The sequence below is a fragment of the Thermobia domestica genome, chromosome 1, assembly GCF_964235325.1.
Source record: "Thermobia domestica chromosome 1, izTheDome1.hap1.1, whole genome shotgun sequence".
Lineage (NCBI taxonomy): Eukaryota > Metazoa > Arthropoda > Insecta > Zygentoma > Lepismatidae > Thermobia > Thermobia domestica.
In genome coordinates this window covers 24,393,933-24,415,694 of record NC_137454.1, presented here as the reverse complement: position 1 = coordinate 24,415,694, position 21,762 = coordinate 24,393,933, and the positions used below count along the sequence as shown (strand labels likewise).

The 21,762-nt window shown below is 36.6% G+C and overlaps 1 protein-coding gene across 1 annotated transcript in view; it reads left to right on the top strand.

Annotated features, from left to right (window-relative positions):
* Positions 1-21,762, top strand: part of LOC145683816 (rifampicin phosphotransferase-like) — a 204,744-nt gene that overhangs the window by 137,093 nt on the left and 45,889 nt on the right. The gene's annotated exons all lie outside the window — the stretch shown is intronic.

The window sequence follows — 21,762 nt, the reverse complement described above, 5'->3', positions numbered from 1 at the left end:
TGGGTCCTACACCAATTTCCTGTTATTCCACATCTCTTTCCTTCTCCATAGAAAAAGATCTCGCTTATCATACTGAGATATATGATTTAAAAATGTTTCGCGTACAAATCCAATTCGTTAACCATCATGTACGCTAATCAGTTCCTGTAGTTTGCACAAAAACTATTAGCTACTTAAAATCTTCTCATGTAAGTGTAGACGAGTCACTAAAGCTCTATAAAGAGATTAATTGAATTATTTTTCTTAATCAAATGCTATTGTTTTTCTAATATTTATTGAAATTCTATTATTACTTTATTATCAGTAAAAATCATTGTAACCGCTATCATTTCACAGATTCAATTTGTTTCACGTCAGTTATTTTGATGTAAAAGAAAATGTGAATTATGCGAAAATAATTTTCAATTATTCGCAGGAAATTCAGTCGTATCTGACTGAAGTGAAGACTATAGTGTATAACAGAAAACATCGTTATATTAAAAAAAAAAAAAAAAAAAATTGAAGTAGCGTACAAAATAGTCGAGTCGTTTGGTTGATTAGCGTGTTATTCGTGTGTTCAAATGCAAGAGTAGGTAATTTATTAGCTCCTAACCTACCTGGAGACTGAAAACATTTCTTTGAATAATACTTTATCAACTATTTTCTTTTCAAATAAATTTACTGATTTCATTAGAATTCAGTAAGTGATCGGGATGTAGGCTATACATCCGTTTTCCGAAAACATTAAATAACATTGTTCTTGTTATGATATACAGAACTTAATTCTCGAATGTTAAACATTTCAATGCTCGAACAACGTAAATTCTGATGCTGCCATCTATCGGGTTTATTTTCAGCTTCGTTGATTATCTTATTTCTGAGACACCTATGTTCATATGAAGGTCCTCATGCTTTTGGATCTCAGGAGTTCACACCTGAAGTTTGTGTACTTACTGTTAGTTATATGATACTCTGTGTGTATATAATTCATTTCAAGTTGGAAAAACGTCTCATACAACCATTAAAGAAATTGGTCAGAAAAATTAGTGATGGAAATACTGTCATCAGACAAATTGCTTTAAAACCTGCAAACTGTTTTAGCATTTCCTGGTTTAAACGTAGTGTCTATACAGTGTGGCCCAAAAGTAGGTATACAGTCCCGTACAGATCGGCTCATGACATTTTATATAATTTTATTAATGTTATTCATTCAGGTAGTGACTTAGTTGTTCTTAATCTCTCTTCATTCATACCTTAAGCTTAGAATCAAACAAAAGCAAATAAACTAATTATCTTAATAAATTAAAATGTCATACTTTGTAGGACTGTATACCTATTTTTGGGCCACCCTGTATTTTCTGCCAAACATATAGCACGCCCGGTGGAAGACTGTTACAAGTCAAAATTACAGATTTGTGGGAACGACTTTTAAGCTTTGTTATTGTACCAAAATCGGTCCCTGGAATACTGGCATTTTTGCCATCTAGGGGTTAATTTGTTTAGTTGCGCTTATGCGAAAATACTACCAGGTATAGTCGAGACGTTCTATTGGTCCCCAACCGGCTTCCTTTGTACTCAAGCGGAAAATTTACCCTAACCGCCCTCATAAACAACACTCCAAATAAGCCATAAACGGCACGTGTTCGGTGTCGAAGTAATACGTTGTTGCCATCGTTAAACTTTTATTATCGATGGATGCATTATATAATAATAATAATAATAATAATAATAATAATAATAATAATAATAATAATAATAATAATAATAATAATAATAATAATAATAATAATAATAATAAAACACAACAATCATTAAAGAAATTCAGTATAATAGTATGGACAGGGGCGGTCAAGGGCGGATTCTGGGAGTGGCAAAGAAAGATTGTATTTTTTCTCATCGGGCTTTTGCGGCACTGCCTTGCGGGGGGGCGGGGGAGAGAAAGGACAGAGGCGAACCACTTAACATGTTTGCTTCGTACACGCGTTATCGTTATGGAAGTTACACAATATTAAAAATATGCTATGTTTAAACGTTAGCCGCCAAGCCATATTTCGGAGTATTTTGCAACCCACTATTTGTGGATCAGAATTATGCACATGGCGGCCAACGTGTTAAGAGTAATATAAGCACATATCATGAAACTAATGATTGATTTCTTTTTTCTCTTCATTACAACGAATTCAAATTAAATGAAATATTTCAGTTTAACGTCCCAGAATTATGCCCTTCAAGCTAAAGGAGACGGAAGGAGGCGGATGCAATGAAAACAAAAGTAACTAAAAAAAACTAGATAAATCTGTCTTTCTGCGAAGATTACTGAATAATCAGTAAGCAAGAGGGTGAAAATTGCAACATCGCTTTCTTTTTCAGCAGGTCAACTGGCAGGCCACCCTCAACTGGAAGGACATGTTGAATTATCCCTCCCATGTAACAAAGAAACACGCGGTTTACTTCAATTGTGTTCCGCTTCCTTTGTAGCCGCGTGGGGACGGTTCGAGCGATTTCACTATACAGATAGTATTCTCTTTTCTATTCTTTTTTGAGCGATTATAACTGAAAATTTTCATTTTTTGGGTTGTAACACTCTTCCACCGGGTGTACGATATATTGACTTCTGTAATTAAAATTTCGTACGAAAATATAGAAACAGACAGAAGAAACTCTTCTATTAAGACTTGAAGCGATGCGTTATGGCTGAAAAAGGAATATGTTGCAAAATAATAATAATAATAATAATAATAATAATAATAATAATAATAATAATAATAATAATAATAATAATAATAATAATAATAATAATAATGATAATAATAATAATAATAATAAAAGATTAATTCAGTGGAGTTAGAGTGGTGTAACCTGTAGTGTTACAAACTAAACTCCAAATAACATTTTCTTTAACTCGAATCAAGTCCCATTCCATTTTCTTCCTATTTTTATTTTTTTATTTTTTGTAAAACAGTAGAATACATGTGTAAGTGTAACACCTTAAAATTAATAAGAATTAAACTTTGTTAATACGGAAAGTAATGCTATTCAATTTTCTCCTTAAACGTAATAAGTTTGATAATGTAAGACAGTGCTGTTGTTCAACCGGGGGTACGCGGAGATGTTTCTGGGGGTACGTAATCCTAAAACAAACATATTTCCAATATTTATTGAATGATCATAGCTGGTAATTTAGCAATTTTTCCAACTGTTTTTGGACATTCTGGAGAAAATGGTGTTAGTGTTACTGAGCGGGTCTTGGATTAAATCAAACGCTATATGCAAAATTTAAGTGCAGAATTTCTGAAATACTTTCCAGAAATCGAGCGAGAAGATAAAACGCAAGATTGGATAACAAATTCTTTTAGCGCTTCTGCATTGAATAATTGTTATCTTCCTTTGAAGTTGAAAGAAAATCTGCTGAAAATGTCTGTTGACAGTTCACTGCAAATGAAATTCGATAACTTGTCAATTTGTGACTTTTATATTTACGCTCGAAAAGAGTATAATGAAATTAGTGACAGAGCTATTTCACAAACTTCTTCCATTTCCATTAACATATTTGTGTGAACACGGTTTCTCTGCATTACCATCAATACAGAGATTGTTCAGTCTACATTTGGCCAATTTCGACTTACCCAAAAACTTAGAAGAATCCATGGCGCCAGGTCCGTAAGTGCTCGCTTTTATGACTTTTTCCAGCTTGAGTTGATGGTGTAACGTCCGGCTCACAGTCCCCAAAGACACGTCAAGACGATTAGGCATACACATTTGTGTTGGCGGATTTTCTTGCATTGCCATTTTGTCAAGTTTTCTCTACATGGTGGAGGTGGCCTTGGTGCGTTCCTGCTTCCTAGGCAGCTTCGTTGGTGATCCAAATGGTGGAGCTTCGTTGCCCTTGTACTTTTTAATATCATTTTTTATTCCACTTAAAATGATGTTGCAAACATTCTTCTTGCACTGTTTTCTAATGACAGAAACACTAAAGTGGGTGTCAATAACAACATAGCCGCAACGTAGCCTTCCCAAAACCGGCTTAGTTTGGGAGGCATTTTAGTGACAGAGCGGAAACCCAGACACTTGGAAACAAATTTAACACAACACTCACAACAATGGTCCTGTTTTGTGCGTTATTGTCGTCCGCGCGGGAAAACAACTCCATTCCTAGGAAGCCACTGCACAACACTGTAGGACGCCACGAGCCAGGTCGTGTGAGTCCATTCTCCCCGGGAGGGGGAAGGAATGAAATCGGCCAAACGTAGGCTGAACAACCTCTGTAAAAACGAAGCACAGAAAATGCTTAGATCCAGAATCAGCTCTGATTCTCGCACTCTCGAAGATTCGACCAAGAATCGAGGAGTTGGAGTCTCGGAAACAAGCTCAGTCATCTCGTTGACAGATTAGTTTTAGTTTTTGAATTTTTAACATTGTCCTCAGTGTACGAATTATCAGGGAGTATGAGGGGGAAATACCCCCTCAGTATAACTGAATGTATCCCATATATTTTGAAATTTTCCATGCTAATGTTTTTCGGATCTGCACTTTATCCCGCTATAAATAGTCTTTTGATTGGCACACTGATTGCCCTTTTGGTCTCTATTTGTGCTCTCTTTTAATCAAAAGAACATGCATATTAAATTTAATAGGTTCATTTCGATTTTAATTTCTTTTAAACAGCTTCAGGGGTATACAATTGGATGGTGAACTGTGTCTAGGGGTACGCGAGAAAAAAAAAAAAGGTTGAATAGCACTGATATAAGACACTGTACTCATGGGTTGTTCATCAATCTAAAATGATATTTCGTCTTTAGAACGAAGATTAATTTACGATGTGAGCTATATGAGGCTTCTGGAGTGGAAAATGGGATCTTTTCCTGTGGAGAAAGGAAAGAGAGATGTTTGAGTGACGGAGAATTGGAGTAGGACCCTGAATAGAGACAAAGGTTTAGAAACTTATTTTCTTAAATTGTTCCAGAATTTATATTTCCAGTTAATTTCCACCATTTTCTAATACTTATATGATTAGTGATTTTTTCTTTCTTCTTATCTGCATTTTGTAGTGCAAGAATACATTATACACACAACGCGTTATAATGTCTTTGTTATATGATTCTCATTGGACAACACGCTTCAAACAATAGAGATTAATCTTAAAGTGGAGAATTTTTTGTCAGGTATTAATTCCACAGCAAAAGCCTCTTTCAGTGCTTCACAGTCTTACCAACTACTTGAAAAGTTACATGTAATTTGGGTTGCATTTGTCCAGGCGTTTGTGATACCAGAGAAACTATTGTGCCCGACCTATAGCCGTCAGCAACTTTTATCGCTGACTGTACAACAATAATATTTAGGTTTACAAGAAAAAATCGTTTTTAGCTCGATTTTCTGTAAAACTTCGTACTATCCTTTATACTGACCTGTATCAATTGACATATGTATCATCTTTGAACATTATTATTATTATTATTATTATTATTATTATTATTATTATTATTATTATTATTATTATTATTATTATTATTATTATTATTATTATTATTAATTTCGTGTTGTGTTAAATGCTACTAAAATTATGAATTTACGACGTATGAACAATTCTTTTTCTTTTTAAGTTGGTATGCAGCGTAATATGTAAATCCGTTGAAAAGAAGCTGTATATATTCAACAAACATCAATTTTTTCTGCAGATCTTCCACTGATTTTAATATAAATACTCCACTGCGATAGAATGTAGTTTAGTTTTAGCTGACCTTAACATGTAATCATGTCGAGTTTTTTGTCGCTCGAAACACATTTCTAATTGAATATTCTGTTAGGTCAAATGTTGAGAAATTCCTCGTCTTGTGTCGAGAAATAAAGGAAAACTATATTTTCAAATTCGAAACGTGATGAGAAATTTCTCGACTCAATGGCAACACTATTAGTTCATCCACATCTTTTTGTTAGATCTCAAACTCTGTTTTATGTTGGATGATTCATAGTTTAAAAAAAATATATATAAATTGAGAAAGTGATTGTTGAAGTACTTATAATCAGAGGTGACCACTGTGACCTAACCTCACTCTCACTCGACATCACGCTCGCAAACTTATTTCGACCTCACGCTCACCTCACCGGTCTGACCTCACGCTCACAAACTCATTTCGACCTCACGCTCACTCGACCTCACGCTCACCTCACCAGTCTGACCTCACGCTCACTCAACCTTACACTCACCTCACCAGTCTGACCTCACGCTTACCTCACCGGTCTCACCTTATACTCACTCGACCTCACGCTCACAGTGATTTCAATCTCACGCTCACCTCACTGGTCTGACCTTACTCTCACTCAACCTCACATTCACCTCACCAGTCTGACCTCACACTCATATAACAAGTCTGACCTCAAGCTAATTAAAACATCACGCTCTCATACCAAGTCTGACATCACGCTCACATAACAAGTCTGACCTCACGCTTACTTAACCTCACGCTCACTTCGTGAGGTTGAGGTCGAGTGAGCGTGAGTTCCGAACTCGTGAGCGCCGACCTCATGAGTTTGGACACCTTTGCTTATAATGAAGTGCATTTATCAACCTTTATAGATACATAAGTTATTACACATATACTCGAATGCTAAATATGGTATAAATGTTTTTATATCATACCCTTCATTGACCTCTCGCGATAACTTCTGGAAAAAACGGGACAAGAGTGACCACTTGATGATAAAAAATACAGCAATAAAAATTCAGGTCATAAACTTTGTATATAAATTTCCAAAAGGATACGAGAAAATATACGAAACGATGCGAAAAACAATCGACACAAGACGAGAAAGAATTTTACCATAATCGACTTGAGACGAGACAAAATCATCTCGTGGACAACACTAATTGTACATGAGGAAATATTTTGAATTTTACAATTATATCTACCTTTCAGGAAGGAATGCAAGGATCACAATGTTTTCACATGTTATCATTAATACGAGGTTTACACATTTTGAAATTCGAATCCTCTACATCAAATCAGTCGTTCTTTCAGAAAAAATGTTTCGGGGGGGAGCACACTTGGTATTCCGGAGGGGCACTGCTAGTACTATTCTATTTATTATTACTTTATGGACATATTATTTTGGTCTCCTCCGGGGGGGGCCTCTCAGTGCCCCCAAAAAACATGTCTGGAAGAAACCCTGCCTCAAATAATGAAATATGAGCTCCCTCGTGACTATTCGATTAGCGTATGCGCCTTTGGAATGAGAGACCCAGGTTCAATTCCCGGTGGGAGCTCATGAAGTTTGGGTTAAACTTTAAGCTGTAGGTCCACGTCTCATATAGCCTCGCTGCTTAAGGGACGCTGAAACTAAAATCAAATCAAATAATGAAACGTTTAATTCCCATGCTTGTGCCTTTTATGATAAAAAAGAGACTGATGAATAATGCTAGGAAATTTTTATGAAAAATAGGTAGAATGAGAGTGTTGGAGGAAACCTCGAGAAAACGGAGAAAAACACGTTGTTGTTCATCACAAATTCACATGGCCTGAAACCAAACCAACGACTCTTGGAAATAGAGCTGAGTGGTCTATCACGGATTCACTGTGCCGTTGGCTACCTATAGCTAGGTTGCCATGTTGCAAGAATCTTATAGCTGCCATTAAAAAATCTTGCAACGCCATCTTTCTATTTCCTGGTTACACAGTACAACTTTCTGAAAGCAAGAAAGATACCTTCACCCATGCAGCGCTGCACTCTAGTGGATAAATAGTGAACTTCCTCACTAAAAACGTGTATTTTGGCGTGCTTCCCCTCCCTGTCCAAATATATCCTTTGTTTCGGAAGCGGCGAAACTGGTTTTTCCTTTATGTCAGCGGAAGGGCGATAACAGGTAGCAAGCAAGACGACCCAGAAAGTTGTACATGGTTTAACTCCTTTCAAGATGGAAAAAAATGTTGTATGTCCCTTTCATGAATATGTTTACATGGAGAATTATTGTAGGGTTTCAAGATTTTTTTATGACAGCTACAAGATTTATGTATAATGGCAACGCGGTCTCAAAGACAACAGCTGAGAATGTCTTGTCTCAGTAAATGTATCTGTTTCTGTTTGAAGGGTTTTGGTTCGTCTCATTTCTTACGTCACGAAAATCCTATCTCATCTTGTATTGTGGAGAACCCCAATCAGATTCGTTGACCATGGTGGCAGGGGTCCCGCACTTCCCCTGGTTTACGAAAATCTATATGTAATATAGCAAACCACGTATATTAAATACCAGAAATACCAGATGTAATATAGCAACCATGGAGATGCCCCCCGAGAAAATTTTCTCTGGGCGCCCCTGTCGTTGACTAATACTGAAAGAAGTCTATAATCATGAAAATAAAAAAAAAAGAACTTCTATAGACTACTGAAATTTTCACATAACTTTTGCAAAAATGTAAATTTACAAATATATATAGATCCACTGTCAAAAACCTTCTTTCCTTGAGCAAAGCAAATGAGCATTCCTGGTTAAATTATTGAAGGCTTCCAAAGAGATTACGCTCAACTTAGGCTGAGAAGGTAATTCTTCCTCTCTGTAAACAGACCTTTATTACTATTGATTTGCTATTTTAGTTGCTGACATGAAAATTGTTACAACACTGACCACTGATCGATTTCTCGTGTTCTTCGTAACATAGAAACGCTTCAACAATTTTCTCTCTCTCTCTCTCTCTCTCTCTCTCTCTCTCTCTCTCTCTCTCTCTCTCTCTTTCTCCTACTCTCTGCCTATCCATTGTTATTGACAGATGTCACCTACCCACTCGCAGTGTTTACTTTATAAATGAGTGACAATTTTTGTCTCCAATGTAATGGAGGGTGTGGCGCCAAGCCTTAAGGGGTGGGTGCAAGAAGTAGAAAGGTCTCACGCGATAAACAAGTTTATTATTCCGAGCAATCAACTGCTCAATAGAAATTTCCACGTATCATTAAATGTTTCCTTTTTTTTACCTGGTATTAAGTAATAAGGTTATATTGAAAGGAAAATACTAGACCTGTTATAAATAGGCAGTGCCGTGCGGGGAGAGGGTCGAGTGGGGCAACGGCTACGGGCGCCGAAGTAATGGGGTGAAAAATTAGAGAGGAAAAAGAAATGGTGTGTATAAAATGAAGGGGAAAAGTAATAAAAACTGCTCAAAATTAAGGAAAAACAGGGTTTATTTTTGAAAATTTTCTTACGCTTCGCGCCAATTATGGTGGCGCTTCGCGGCTGGTCTGTCGACCTCACTCTTGTGTACGGTGCCGCCGTCGTATACTCTCGTCCCAGGCGGTGATTTTGCACGGCACGGCACTGTACATAGATATAAAATATTGCCTTTTATATTTCAAAAATATTTCCCTTTGTTTTTGTGGGTTCTAAGTACGTACTTGTAAATTGTATTGAAAGATCACTGAATATTTGCAGTATTAAAAAAAAAGTTATATGTTAAATTATATTCCTATGTAAAAAGGCTATAGGTGCCTTCCATTTCAATTCAGGCAGAGCATGTACCATCACCATCTCAGATATTGTTGAAACTTTTTTTATAGCAACTAGACATGTTTTTAAGAGACCCATATTTTTTTGTTTTGTCGAAAAAAATTTTCCCGCCAAGTAATGGGCCTTCAAAGACGGGGAGTACAATTTATGAATTGTAGAAGACATGGAAAATGGTCAATTTCGGAGCCTCACCATTCGGCTATGGAGACAGGCAGAGTTATAATTCTTGTTGTGGTATGTACATAGGGATATAAATAAACTATATTTTATTATAGTTTGGTTTGCGCATGCGTATCTTTTTGTACATAAATTAACAAATGAACGTCAATTTATCTAAAAAGTCGAAGTTTGCGAATTTTTTTCGAGCACTTCCGGTTCGAATTTTAAAATTCTGTTTACACGGTTGGTAAGACCTAGTTACCCGCTTTCCGAAAAAAAAAAAATTGTATCGCTTCTGTGGTCAACCGTTTTGTCGCAAAAAATTCGAGAAATTGTAAAATTTTCAAAAATCGCCATTTTTGGGCGCCATTTTCTCGAAAACACCATCTTTTAAAATTCTGGAATTTTGACAGATGGTTCAACTTTACCTGAAAAATAAACACACCAAATATCATTCTCGACCAATGCTTCATGGACTAACTGCAGCCTTTTAAAGTTAGCAAAATTTTGCTAATTTTGATGTCACAGTTAGCAACACTGGGAACAATGAAAGTGCAATGATTTGATGATGTTTGTGGTTCATATTCATTAAATGAAAAATAAAAGGTTTTCTTGGCTGTTTTTTTTATTATTTTGATTAAAAAGGCTCTCTGAAATAGTAAAATGAGCCCCCCCTACTCCTCCGTTTTCTTAAACTGAAGTAATCTGAGGTGGAAATTACGATTACGAAACACACAAATTTTAAGTTTACTTGAAATGGCCATCCAATGAATTCTGATGATCTATAAAAGGCCTAAACTATTACCTCAGTATGATTTGGAATGCTCCAGACAAAGTCTTAATTAAGTGCGATGTCATTACAGTGATCGAAAAATGACAAAAAGTTAAAAAAAAAAAAATCGAAACGTTTACTTACGCGTTCCAAAGAAATTTACTGAATTTTTAAACAGAACAATCCTAGCATAAAAATGGGTAACTCGGAATTTTATAGTATTCGACTAAAGTGTGTCAGTCAGCAACCTGAGAGGGAAGTGTTTGTGTGTATGTATTGTGCAAATTTTAAGTTAGCTGCTACTGCGTTGCTACAAATCAAAGGTGCAACCTGTATTGAAGCTGTCATGAGTGACCTATTTCCTTTAGTAGTATGATCCGTAGAAAATGACAGCTGTCTTCTTCAAGAATGTGGTGAATGTCCTGGAGTGGAAGAAATAAGTGTGGTGTCTTTAATTATTGATCCTGATGAAAGTGAAAGTGGTTACGTATGCCATATGGGAGAATAATGATCTCGTTAAAAAAAAAAAACTGTGCCACTTTCTGTTTTCGTATCGTACATTGCTGGTTTAACTGTAAGAATTGTAATTCATGACTACATCAAGAAAATCCAAAGAGAATCAATTGCTACCGAAAACCACCGTATAAAATTTCAAGATACAAATTCTGTTTTACTTCATGTGGACTTCGTTGAAAACTGGACTGTTATTCTGCAAAGTGAAATTCAGAATTATCACCGAAATATGAAACAATTGACAGTTTTGTTGTAAAAAACGACGATAAAACACACGATTCGCCTCATGTACTCATAGTCATAGACAAGATTTTAAACATACTCGAAGAAAAGCGAAAATATATTTTATAGAAAAAGGTTTGAATACGTGAAAATAGGTGTCTACAATTTCCCAAACCGTGTCAGTGATTTCTGATGGTGGTGCATCCCACTTTAAAAATCGCTTTCAGATGTTCGAGATGCAGACAGGTCCGATAAAGCAGTGTTTTTGCAGTGAAACCGGCCATGCAAGGGTCTCTGCGACGGTAGTGGGGAAGGGGCAAAGAATGTGGCAACGCGCCATAGCCTTAGGCTGAAACAGATACACAGTATTAAAACCGCAGAAGAAAAAAATGAAATGAAATCTTTAAGTTTTACGTTACACGGTTATGCCGGTTAGGCTAAAGGAGACGGTGATTATAGAAATGAATAAAATGGTGGAATGCAGAACGGCACGAGCTGGGATTGAACCAGGGACCCCAAGCACCGGAAGTGAACGAGACTGAACGCTCTACCACTGAGCCACCGCGTCCCCACTAAAACCGCAGGAGAATTCGTGAGTATAGTGCAAGTACAAACTCCGGGTATTACTCTCGTTTTGTTACTTAGGAACTGAATTCGACGACTTCCGGAAGAAAAAAGCGAAAGTATGCGACCGGTAACTGGTATTCAAGAAGTTATCTTTGGCTTTCGGAAAATTGCGAAGTTTTTATGGCAGTAACGGGTCACCATGAACTAACTTCATACTTCCCCCAAAATCGAACTTTTGCAATTCAAAGTGTAGATTTAAGAAATCTGCAAAAAGGAACTTTTGTTATATACATATATGTATGATAACCAATGGTGCGTAGCAGAAATATTATGAATAAATCATGAATTACGTGAAGTTTAAGTGCTGTTTATGCTTCCACATGAACCTTCAGCAGGGTACAGGTTTCCAGAAGAGCATAAGAGAAGTGAAAATAAGTGTTTTGTGACTATCGACAATGTGCTACGTAGGGGCGGATCCAGGACGGACTTCTCGGGGGGGGGGGATTGTAATACTGCTACTTAGAGCTACTTTTAAGAACTCCAAACTCTGGGATGGGTTTTATTTATATATAAATAAGAAAGTTTCTTCTTCTTGGGGGGGAGGCAATTGTCCCCCCAGATCCACTCCTGGATGAGTTATGAGTGAACCAACATCTATTGGAGCATCTGCACGGTTACATGCTATTAGCAAAGAAGACAACAACCAACTAAATGATTGGTCCATGTGTAAAAAAAGTGAAATTTTGTTTCCGAAGACCATTTTAAGTAAGTGAACTTGAAATTTGTGTGTTTCGTAATCGTAATTTCCACCTCAGATTACTTCAGTTTAAGAAAACGGAGGAGTAGAGGGAGGCTCATTTTACTATTGCAGAGAGCCTTTTTAATCAAAATAATAAAAAAAAAAAAACAGCCAAGAAAACCATTTATTCTTCATTTAATGAATGTGAACCACAAACATCATCAAATCATTGCACTTTCATTGTTCCCAGTGTTGCTAACTGTGACATCAGAATTAGCGAAACTTCGGCAACTTTAAATAGCTGCAGTTAATCCATGAAGCATTGGTCGAGAATGATATTTGGTGTGTTTATTTTTCAGGTAAAGTTGAACCATCTGACAAAATTCCAGAATTTTAAAAGATGGTGTTTTCGAGAAAATGGCGCCCAAAAATGGCGATTTTTGAAAATTTTACAATTTCTCGAATTTTTTGCGACAAAACGGTTGACCACAGAAGCGATACAATTTTTTTTTTTCGGAAAGCGGGTAACTAGGTCTTACCAACCGTGTAAACAGAATTTTAAAATTCGAACCGGAAGTGCTCGAAAAAAATTCGCAAACTTCGACTTTTCAGATAAATTGACGTTCATTTGTTAATTTATGTACAAAAAGATACGCATGCGCAAACCAAACTATAATAAAATATAGTTTATTTATATCCCTATGTACATACCACAACAAGAATTATAACTCTACCTGTCTCCATAGCCGAATGGTGAGGCTCCGAAATTGACCATTTTCCATGTCTTCTACAATTCATAAATTGTACTCCCCGTCTTTGATGGCCCATTATTTGGCGGGAAAATTTTTTCGCCAAAACAAAAAAATATGGGTCTCTTAAAAACATGTCTAGTTGCTATAAAAAAAGTTTCAACAATATCTGAGATGGTGATGGTACAATTTTATATTTTTTTGCCTGAGTTGAAATGGAAGGCACCTATACACAATTACACTTATAAAGCATTTATCTTTTAAATTTCTTCAGACTAAAATGCGGCTATTTAATATCTGACCCCGGTTTGGGTACAAAATCTCGCGGCCAGAACCTCGAGGACCCAAACCTCGCCGCCCAAAACCTCGCGGGCAAAAATCTCGCCTAGTCTAAACTACGTGGGACGTAATCTCGCCTGGAAAGAAATGTCGTCAGTATAAAACGTCGCCATGATGAGTTCTTCCGTGTAGAGTGTTCTATATATTGCTATATGTATATATTTTGTAATAGCACGTAATTGCATTAAAATAATGAGAAGAAAATTTCTAACGCGTGCTTTGAAAATCTATTTTATATAAAAATGAAAATGACTATGTTTGTGACATCATACCTCTTGAGCCACCCGACCGATCTCGATCAAATTTTCAACATAGATGAGGTTCGAGCCTCGGATGTATTTTATAATTTCATTTTGACTGCATGACGAAGGGGAGGGGGAGATATTTAAAAGTAAATGAAACTTAATAACTCTTGAACCACGAGACCAATCTCGAGCTAATTTGCCACACAAATCAAGTTAGACCCTGGGATGGTTTTTATCATTTCGCTTTGACGGGAAGGGGGAGACATATAGAAATACATAAAAATGAAAGTGGCTGCGTTTGTGACTTAATAACTCTTGAACCACCCGACCGGTCTCAAACAAATTTTCAACGTATGTGGGGTTTGAGAATGGGATTTTTTTTTTCCACTTTGACAGTGACCTTAGGAGATTCTAAGAAAATCGATAAATATTTATGAAAGTATGAAATAATATCTGAGTTTTTACGACGTCCCTTGATTATGTCCTGTGGGTTAAAGGAGACGTAGATGATCAGAATGAAGGAAATGATGGAATGAAGAAAGTGGGAGGAAACCGGAATACCCCGAGAAAGCCCACGCACACGATATTTTGTATCTTCTTCTTCTTCTTCTTTTTATTATTATTATTATTATTATTATTATTATTATTATTATTATTATTATTATTATTATTATTATTATTATTATTATTATTATTATTATTATTATTATTATTTGTAATATGGAACTGCATACAGCATTAAGAAACTCATTGGGTAAATTTTAAGGAAAGATTTTATTCCTTAAGGTTTTGGCCGCGAAGTTTTTGGACGGCGAGGTTTTGACCAGGCGGCATTTTGGTCAACGAGGTTTTGGCCACGCCAGACTTTGTTCGGCGAGGTTTTGGCCACGCGGTGTTATGGCCCAGCGAGATTTTGTCCCGCGAGGTTTTGCACGACGAGATTTTGGCTACGCGAAATTTTGGGTGGCGAGGTTTTGGCCCCGAGATTTTGTTCGGCGAGGTTTCGTCCGCGAGATTTTGTCCGTATCCCACCTGGCTCGGCTGGCCGCACGCAGGGTGCGGCGGCGAGGACAACTGCCAACCTCTTGGTTTTCGAACGGGAGTGAATTCTTTAATAATACAGGGCCTGCCAATAAAATCTTCCACATTTTTAAGGTTAATAAAACAAAAAGTATTAGAGATGGACACTGGTTTATTCAAAAATATACAGTAGTGTTGAAAACAGCTTGTATTTATTGTTCTATTGTGTTGAAATTACACAGTAATTGACAGTATAATTGCTGTAAATAACATCCAATAAAACCACTGACTTTTTGATCGGCTGTAATGATTTCAATGGAGGGGCAAGAGGAGTGGGAATCATCGCTTCCGCTCATCTCTTCTACTGTTTCCAGTCGTCAATATGAGTTGGCAGGAGCGGATCCAGGACCGACTTCTGGAGGGGGCGATGGGTTGTCATACTGCTTCTTAGAGCTACTTTTAAGAGCTTCAAACTGTGGGATGGGTTTTACTTATATATATATATATATAAAATAAGAATGTTTCCTCTTTTGGGGCGCCAATCGCCCCGATCGCCCCCTCCTTCCTCTGGATCCGCCACTGTGAGTTGGTCAGGAGCTCATGCCGCGTACGCAGTCGAAATGTTTTTCAAAAACGGCAGAGTTCTGTGTTTACAGTGCAAAAAGCTTTGGGCTTAAAGTTTGCTATTCTACGTAGTGAAAATGTTTCTGATCGGAAGACTATCTTGCACTGGGTCAAGAACTTCCGAACAACAGGTTCATCGTTGGAATATCAAGGCTGCGTGACAGTCTATTTTACAGTCTGCAGAACGTTCTGCAAGGAAGCATGCTGCAGCTGTTGGACTTCCTAGGGAGAGTGTAAGAACAAAACAAAGTAATTACAAACTGCTTTCAATACCATGTTATATTTTTCAGTAAACAACTTTCTATCTGCAATATATTTTGCTTTATTAGCATTTATAATGTGGAGAATGTTATTGGTTCGCCCTGTACATGCCAAAACAGATTTGCTTTCTCATGCACTGTAGTGTTTATATCAAAGTACTATTCTAGTATGTTTACTGTATTTAATAAAATTTTGCAATGTGAGTAAATAATTGTTCTTTTAAGTGAAGTGTTACATGCATGCGTGCATCATGATGTGTGAGTATTCGTGACTCCCCTTGTATCGGTCTTTCCTCTCCCCTTTGAAAAGTATCCTGCGGATGTCTCTATTCAGTACTCAATTCACCTAAATTTACAAAGTATGCTGATATTACGGCATAGCTAACAATACCAAGTAACTATGACATCAAATCATGCTATAGCTATATGCTTTGCACCATAACATCATTTCAGATTTTGGGTAGCAAGATCAGAGGTGGAGTGGGTCAGTGGGTCATGGGTCAAGTAGGTAAAGTAGGTCAGTAGGTCGTGGGTAAACATAATGTGACCCATCACCTACTGTGACCCAAATCTCACCTACCGACCCACTCTGCTCAGTGCATTGTAGAATCTTCGGAACACTGGTAAATTTGTCTACATTTTACTTTCAAGGCCTCCATTTTTCTTTTCTTTTTTTTTTTTTATTTACTTACTTGAGATGAGTTTATCTGTCGAAAAAGAACTTCAGCCACTTTTAGATATTGATATTTGTAATTGTAATAATGTCAGTAGGATTTAGTACTTGGCTTTCGAGACAGTCAAATTTTAGTTTTTTTTTTTTTTTTTTTTTTTTTTTTTTTTTTTTTTTTTAATGTTTGCTTACTTTACTTCGATTTGAGACTTTTAAATGTCATCCTATTTTCCACTGAAAAGAATCTGAAATTCAACAAGGAAATAATTATACATGATAATTAAAAACTAAATTTGATCGTAATTCGGCCCGTAACAAACATTTTATATCATAACGGTCAGATCCACCGGTATTATGACAGAGCGGAACTTGAGCGATTGACCGTAGAAATTCAAGCTCCGATTAGTGGTGGTATTTTCTCACCCTAGTTTTATTACAAGTGTAAAATCTTTAGTCAGTGGAGAGGAGAGTGTGGATCATGGGTCAGAGTTGACGACGATGGGTTTTAATGGGTGGTGGGGAGTGGGTCGTGGTGGGCGGTGGGTCAGAGTGGATCACAGTGAGTTGTGGGGCAGTGTGTCATTAGTCAAGTTTTTATTGACACACGCCATTTCTGAGCAAGATCTCCACCGACATAAGAATTTTACATTACTATGGTAGTGCACAATCGATTAAAAATATGGATTCCTCAAACTCTCATTGCCCCTGCCCTCCCCAAATGACGCCCCTGCTTTGCACGCCATAGAAAAAATCGCTGTCATGTAGTGCAAACTTGACACTACTACTTTTTCCTGAATGCAATTTTATAGACCAATACACCATTGCATGTATTTTTATAATTCACTTTATGGTTACGTCCGAATTATAATTCTAACAAATTCTTTTAGCTATACCATCTTAAGGATTCAATGGATGCCAACTAAATGGACTGAAATAATAGAAAACTATACAAGGTAAGTCGAAATGATGAGCCCGATTTCAGAAATTTATTTTAAAATCTTAAAAAAAAAAAAAAAAATGTTCTTGTGAGATATGCGTTTCGAAAGAGCAACTTTCAAAGTTTACTTTCCACACAGTGTTTTCACTTTCTACCGCTAGGAGTCACCAGCGAGCAGTTAAGAAAAATGCAGTTGACTGGAGAACGTGCTGCAAAAGGTTTGATGGGAGATGTTACGCGAAATGTTCACATAGAACGTTTGTGATATATTTCAAGACAACTGAGACAGCTTATCTTTTTTGGCACATATCTCACAATAATATATATTTATTATAGTTCACAGAATACATTTTTAAAATCGGGCCCATCATTTTGATTTACCCTGTACTTCATTTATTGGCTGGTTGTTGGCATATGACGGCGCCGTGAACTGGCACGTAGATATTTGATATTTGTTGAAGTTTAGCATTCATTTTAGCACTGACCGTGAGTCTACGTGTGACGTTGGCATATATAATTTAAGGTGAAATTTACTGGTAACGTGTTGAATGTTTTCCCACTACAAATCGAACCTACGATCACGTGCATCAAAAAGAGCTAGCAACGGGACAACCGAGAAGTCCAACTTTCACAGGAGTTTTCCTTGTATGTTTTGTCTGGGTGCTATAGAAAAGTCATTGGCACGATTAGGCCACAGTGAACTGGAAAAAAATGTTTGGGCATCACTAATTTATCACATCCTCACCTTGTTGTCGTTTTAATATCAATTCATATCCACTGTTTCAAAGAATCGTTATTCCGTGTTTACGAATATATTGCATTTGAAACAAGGAGTTCAATTATCTTTTCTAAATTTAATTTTTTTCTTTTGTATATACAACATATTATTTGAAAATGAAAAATCAAATGAAATCTTTAAGTCCGTCGATTATGCCGTGTGGTCTAAAGGTAACGGTGATGAGAAATGAATGAATTGGGAGAATAAATAAAGTGGGAGGAAAACACTGAGAAGACCCACACACACTGTGTTTGTCCAGCACAAGACTCATTTGACAAGAGCTGGGATCGAACCAACGACCTCATGCACCAGAAGTAAGCGCTCTATCGCTTTTTATCTTTAAAAGTTAACTGCTTTACCGAGCATTCCTCAGTAACTTGATTAACTACTTATCACTATTTTTTTTACTTTATTTTATTCCTTTTTTCGAGTAACTGATAACTCATACGAACACAGAACCATCGAGGACAGTTAAAATTCCAAAGGATCTCCAACTGGAAATCGAACCCGGAACATCGTACACCAAAGGTGCACGCGCTAGCCACTAGACCAGCCGGAAGGGCAATACTGACAAGTAAACCTTACGTTTGGGTGAATCGAGTTGCTGACTGAGACACATATGAGAAAGTAGTACTAAATGTGGTCAGTATTTCAGTGAAGTTTTAGGTGCGAAGCTCCAGGGGTTTAGGAGATACAGCTACCAGAACATCACATGGAAGTACAGAATAGTCTTCATACAGTTCGAGGTAAAAGCTCTGTAAGACCTCTTGTAACGACAAAAGATAAATAACAAATATATGGGTACATATTAGGACTAGGGGGAAGTCATATAGTAAGGGTATACCTGACGGCGGCCATCTTGAAATCCGCCATTTTGAATTAAGGTTAAGTTTTTAAAATAGGAATAGGGTCATGTGATACATGATTTAAGGCGCAATTTTAATCAGAAGAACAATGGTGACGTTAATTTTGATTTACGCGCAATTGGTAAAAAGTTACAGGGAAATTAAATATTGTTGCAGCATATGTATTAGTCCTTTACCCCACCTTGTAAATTTTGTTTTAATGATAATAATTAAATAAAAAGCAGATGGATAAATATTAGGTCTATGGTAAGAGTTGCCTTGATGGCGGCCATGTTCAAATCCGCCATTTTGAATCAGACAAAAGTTTTAAACAAAACGCATAACAGTGACACCTTATTAATAGCAAATTTTACCATAAATCCAACGGTATAACCATTTTTGCTTTATCATTAACCAGCATTTGTTATCGCATAAACAAGTTGCTAACCAAAGTGGAACTGAGTCATAATTGAAATTGGGTCTTTGGTGTTTTCCAGAAAAGTCCTCAATTAGTACAATCAATATGTAGTTCAGAAAAGAGTGCATGACTTGCACAAATGCTCTGCTCACAGTGAGCACACCTGACATAGGCAATCGAGTTACACTTGACACATTTGTCGTTAACAATTCCGTCAAAGCAGTAGTCGTAAGAAGCGATCCATTTAACTTTGTGCTGGTTAATGATAAAGCAAAAATTGTTAAAAATGGTTATGGTAAAATTTGCTATTAATAAGGTCTCACTGTTATGCGTTTTGTTTAAAACTTTTGTCTGATTCAAAATGGCGGATTTGAACATGGCCGCCATCAAGGCAACTCTTACCATAGACCTAATATTTATCCACCTGCTTTTTATTTAATTATTATCATTAAAACAAAATTTACAAGGTGGGGTAAAGAACTAATACATATGCTGCAACAATATTTAATTTCCCTGTAACTTTTTACCAATTGCGCGTAAATCAAAATTAACGTCACCATTGTTCTTCTGATTAAATTTGAGTCTTAAATCATGTATCACATGACCCTATTCCTATTTTAAAAACTTAACCTTAATTCAAAATGGCGGATTTCAAGATGGCCGCCGTCAGATATACCCTTACTATATGACTTCCCCCTAGTCCTAATATGTACCCATATATTTGTTATGCACCTTTTGTCGTTACAAGAGGTCTTACAGAGCTTTTACCTCCAACTGTATGAAGACTATTCTGTACTTCCATGTGATGTTCTGGTAGCTGTATCTCCTAAACCCCTGGAGCTTCGCACCTAAAACTTCACTGAAATACTAATCACATTTAGTACTACTTTTTCATGTGTGTCTCAGTCAGCAACTCGATTCACCCAAACGTAAGGTTTACTTGTGAGGAACCGCGGCTCCTAACGTATTATTTGTTATCTGTATTCGGACACTAAACAGTTGGTATCGCAGGTTCATTGTTAGAGCACTCGCCTCTGTCACTAGGGATCTCTGGGTTCGATCATAGGCCATTTAAAACGTAAGGGTAAAGAATGTAAGGTTATTTTGACTAACACAAAAGATTTGCCTATAGAGGCGTTGAAAGATGAGTTCGTGATGAGCAATATTGTCTGTCTGTTTTTTTCGGTATGCTTCCGTTTCCTCCCATGTTCACATCCACAATCATTCACTCTCATTAATCAATCATCCGTCTCCTTTAGCCTACCCGCCATAATCGTAGGACGCAACACTGAAAGATTTCATTTTATTTCTAGAATTAGTTTTATTACTATATTATTATTATTATTATTATTATTATTATTATTATTATTATTATTATTATTATTATTATTATTATTATTATTATTATTATTATTATTATTATTGATTTCAGAATGTACTGACTACAATTGAACAATACTGTATAAGATTTTTACAGTGTTCAAGTGAATTTTTATATATCTATATATATAAAAGAGAACGCACAAATCCTTTGTTACCTCATCACGCTAATACGGCTGAACCAATTTCTTTTATTTTTGGGGGGTTATTAGGATTTGGACCCTAGATGGTTTTTATCATATCACTTTAATTTTTAATTACCAGTGTCTTGAGATAATTGACCATTCAAGTGTCCATAACGTACAAATCCTTTGTTAGTTCATCATAGGTAAAAATAAACGTATTTATATGCAACCCGCATGACCGTGTCACTCGGCGGGTTAACATAAATGACAGGCGATATAATGTTAACATTTACTGCAATGTACTATGGTTTTTATCATATCACTTGAAAGCGACAACTTCCGGGGTGACCGCAGCGAAGCGGGGCGGGTTAACATAAATGACAGGCGATATAATGTTAACATTTAATGCAATCTTCTATGGTTTTTATCATATCACTTGAAAGCGAAAAAGTAAAAATTATCTAAGTAACAAAGTTTATTGCGTTCCGGGGTGACCGCAGCGAAGCGGGGTGAACGCTGCTAGTCTTCTATATTATAAAAGTGACTATGTTTTGTGATTCTTAATCTCTTGAACCTCCCGACCGATCTGGATCAAATTTTCAACATAGACGAGATTTAGGACTAGCATGGATTTTATCATTTCACTTTGACAGAACAACGTAAGGGCGGAGGAGGAGGGGGGAAAATAAATGAAATCTGTGAGTTTTACGTCCCACGATTATGCCGGTTAGGCTAAAGGAGACGGTGATTATGAGAAATGAATGAAAAATGGTGGAATGAAGAAAGTGGGAGGAAACGGGAGAACGCTGAGAAAACCCATATATAAATAAAAGTGACTAGGTTTGTGATTTAATAACTCTTGAATCACCCGACCAATCTCAATGAAATTTTCTACAGAGATCAAGTTTGGGACTAGAAAGTCTTTCATAAT